The sequence below is a fragment of the Schistocerca americana genome, chromosome 4 (genome assembly GCF_021461395.2).
Source record: "Schistocerca americana isolate TAMUIC-IGC-003095 chromosome 4, iqSchAmer2.1, whole genome shotgun sequence".
NCBI classification, from domain to species: Eukaryota; Metazoa; Arthropoda; class Insecta; order Orthoptera; family Acrididae; genus Schistocerca; species Schistocerca americana.
The window spans coordinates 331,708,748-331,713,186 of NC_060122.1; positions in this window are offsets into that span (position 1 = coordinate 331,708,748).

A 4,439-nucleotide genomic window follows, 5' to 3' on the forward strand; every position below is an offset into this window, starting at 1 on the left:
ATAAACAACACTGCACATGGTCTGCACCGTTATACGACTTCTTGACGACTGTTAGCCCCCCCCCCCCCCCCTCCCTGGAACCATGGACCTTGCCGTTGGTGGGGACGCTTCCGTGCCTCAACGATACAGATAGCCGTACCGTAGGTGCAACCACAACGAAGGGGTATCTGTTGAGAGGCCAGACGAACGTGTGGTTCCTGAAGAGGGGCAGCAGCCTTTTCTGTAGTTGCAGGGGCAACAGTCTGGATCATTGATTGATCTGGTCTTGTAACGGTAACCAAAATGGTCTTGGTGTTGTGGTACTGCGAACGGCTAAAAGGAAGGGGAAACTACAGCCGTAATATTTTCTAAGGGCATGCAGCTTTACTGTATGATTAAATGATGATGGCATTCTCTTGGGTAAAATATTCCGGAGGTAAAATAGTCCCCCATTCGGATCTCCGGCCGGGGACTACTCAAAAGGACGTCGTTATCAGGAGAAAGAAAACTGGCGTTCTACGGATCGGAGCGTGAAATGTCAGATCCCTTAATCGGGCAGGTAGGTTAGAAAATTTAAAAAGGGAAATGGATAGGTTAAAGTTAGATACAGTGGGAATTAGTGAAGTTCGATGGCTGGAGGAACAAGACATTTGGTCAGGTGAATACAGGGTTATATATACAAAATCAAATAGGAGTAATGCAGGAGTAGGTTTAATAATGAATACAATAATAGGAGTGCAGATAGGCTACTACAAACAGCATAGTGAACGCATTATTGTGGCTATGATAGACACGAAGCCCACGCCTACTACAGTAGTACAAGTTTATATGCCAGCTAGCTCTGCAGATGATGAAGAAATTGATGAAATGTATGATGAGATAAAAGAAATTATTCAGGTAGTGAGCAAGATGTATGGTGAAATACCCTCAGACTTCAAGAAGAATATAATAATTCCAATCCCAAAGAAAGCAGGGGTTGACAGATGTGAAAATTACCGAACTACCAGTTTAATAAGTCACAGCTGCAAAATACTAACGCGAATTCTTTACAGACGAATGGAAAAACTGGTAGAAGCCGACCTCGGGGAAGATCAGTTTGGATTCCGTAGAAATGTTGGGACACGTGAGGCAATACTGACACTACGACTTATCTTAGAAGAAAGATTAAGGAAAGGCAAACCCACGTTTCTAGCATTTGTGGATTTAGAGAAAGCTTTTGACAATGTTGACTGGAATACTCTCTTTCAAATTCTGAAGGTGGCAGGGGTGAACTACAGGGAGCGAAAGGCTATTTATAATTTGTACAGAAAGCTGATGACAGTTATAAGAGTCGAGGGACATGAAAGGGAAGCAGTGGTTGGGAAGGGAATGAGACAGGGTTGTAGCCTCTCCCCGATGCTATTCAATCTGTATATTAAGGAAGCAGTAAAAGAAACAAAAGAAAAATTCGGAGTAAGTATTAAAATCCATGGAGAAGAAATAAAAACTTTGAGGTTCGCCGATGACATTGTAATCCTGTCAGAGACAGCAAAGGGCTTGGAAGAGCAGTTGAACGGAATGGACAGTGTCTTGAAAGGAAGGTATAACATGAACATCAACAAAAGCATAACGGGGATAATGGAATGTAGTCGATTTAAGTCGGGTGATGCTGAGGATATTAGATTAGGAAATGAGACATTTAAAGCAGTAAAGGAGTTTTGCTATTTGGGGAGCAAAATAACTGATTATGGTCGAAGTAGAGAGGATATAAAATGTAGACTGGCAATGGCAAGGAAAGTGTTTCTGAAGAAGGGAAATTTGTTAACATCGAGTATTGATTTAAGTGTCAGGAAGTCGTTTCTGAGAGTATTCGTATGGAGTATGGCCATGTATGGAAGTGAAACATGGACGATAAATAGTTTAGACAAGAAGAGAATAGAAGCTTTCGAAATGTGTTGCTACAGAAGAATGCTGAAGATTAGATGGGTAGATCACACAACTAATGAGGAGGTATTTAATAGAATTGGGGAGAAGAAGAGTTTGTGGCACAACTTGACTAGAAGAAGGGATAGGTTGGTAGGGCAGATTCTGAGGCATCAAGGGATCACCAATTTAGTATTGGAGGGAAGCGTGGAGGGTAAAAATCGTAGAGGGAGACCAAGACATGAATACACTAAGCAGATTCAAAAGGATGTAGGCTGCAGTAGGTACAGGGAGGCGAAGAAGCTTGCACAGGATAGAGTAGCATGGAGAGCTGCATCAAACCAGTCTCAGGACTGAAGACCACAACAACAACAACGACGACTGTTAGAATAATTCTTTCACGGATGCCATCTAGCGAGAAGGTCAGGAACTAACAGTGGTATCCGGGGACAAAACTTGTAGATATAATGTATTCAATGAAGTAACAAACATTTCTTGAGTTATTTATCCTTTCCACAATTAAAGGTTACTTTTGTGTAACTAATTTAGAAAAATCCTTTGTAGTGATGAAAATTTCTCCGATGTGGCTGCAGTCGATGCTGCAACAGCTCTTCATAGATTCGTTGCGTCTGTCTTCCATTGCACACAGTGAACCCATACATGTGGTGTAAGTCGGTCGAGTCTTCATCAGCAAACCTATTCGTAATTCTGTGAATAACAGTTAACTTTCAGTTAACACTGCCGTAAAAGCAATTCCTAGACAGAACCCACACCACTGCAAGAGTGGCATTGTGTGTGGTATCGATAGTAACGATGCCACATAGTTTCAAAGTTGGCACTACCACGAGACACCGATGGCAGCGCCCTCTAGCTGGTGCTGTGCAGCTCTCCAAGCTCCGCTACAGATTCTGCCCATTTGATCAGGTGCAAACAGCCAGGACACTTCGCTTCAACTTCGCACCACCTTGCAGTTATGTAATATCTTTGCATATGTTATCCTCTAGTAAATGTTCCTTTTAACAGTACCGGCAGTAACTAGAGATTAGTACCTTTTCCTGTTCCTGTTCCTGCTCCTTACCCACACGCCGCATCCCAGGCGGGATACAAATGGCTCTGAGCACTATGCGACTTAACTTCTGCGGTCATCAGTCGCCTAGAACTTAGAACTACTTAAACCTAACTAACCTAAGGACATCACAAACATCCATGCCCGAGGCAGGATTCGATCCTGCGACCGCAGCAGTCTTGCGGTTCCAGACTGCAGCGCCTTTAACCGCACGGCCACTTCGGCCGGCTCCAAACTGGTTATCGTCCATGTTTCACTTCCATACATGGCTACACTCCATACAAATACTTTCAGAAACGACTTCCTGACACTTAAATCTATACTCGATGTTAACAAATTTCTCTTCTTCAGAAACGATTTCCTTGCCATTGCCAGTCTACATTTTATATCCTCTCTACTTCGACCATCATCAGTTATTTTACTCCCTAAATAGCAAAACTCCTTTACTAGTTTAAGTGTCTCATTTCCTAATCTAATCCCCTCAGCATCACCCGATTTAATTTGACTACATTCCATTATCCTCGTTTTGCTTTTGTTGATGTTCATCTTATATCCCCTTTCAAGACACTGTCCATTCCGTTCAACTGCTCATCCAAGTCCTTTGCGGTCTCTGACAGAATTACAATGTCATCGGCGAACCTCAAAGTTTTTATTTCTTCTCCATGGATTTTAATACCTACTCCAAATTTTTCTTTTGTTTCCTTTACTGCTTGCTCAATATACAGATTGAATAACATCGGGGAGAGGCTACAACCCTGTCTCACTCCTTTCCCAACCACTGCTTCCATTTCATGCCCCTCGACTCTTATAACTGCCGTCTGGTTTCTGTACAAATTGTAAATAGCCTTTCGCTCCCTGTATTTTACCCCTGCCACCTTCAGAATTTGAAAGAGAGTATTCCAGTTAACGTTGTCAAAAGCTTTCTCTAAGTCTACAAATGCTAGAAACGTAGGTTTGCCTTTTCTTAATCTTTCTTCTAAGATAAGTCGTAAGGTTAGTATTGCCTCACGTGTTCCAACATTTCTACGGAATCCAAACTGATCTTCCCCGAGGTCCGCTTCTACCAGTTTTTCCATTCGTCTGTAAAGAATTCGCGTTAGTATTTTGCAGCTGTGACTTATTAAACTGATAGTTCGGTAATTTTCACATCTGTCAACACCTGCTTTCTTTGGGATTGGAATTATTATATTCTTCTTGAAGTCTGTGGGTATTTCGCCTGTCTCATACATCTTGCTCACCAGATGGTAGAGTTTTGTCATGACTGGCTCTCCCAAGGCCATCAGTAATTCTAATGGAATGTTGTCTACTCCCGGGGCCTTGTTTCGATTCAGGTCTTTCAGTGCTCTGTCAAACTCTTCACGCAGTATCTTATCTCCCGTTTCATCTTCATCTACATCCTCTTCCATTTCCAAAATATTGTCCTCAAGTACATCGCCCTTGTATAAACCCTCTATATACTCCTTCCACCTTTCTGCCTTCCCTTCTTTGCTTA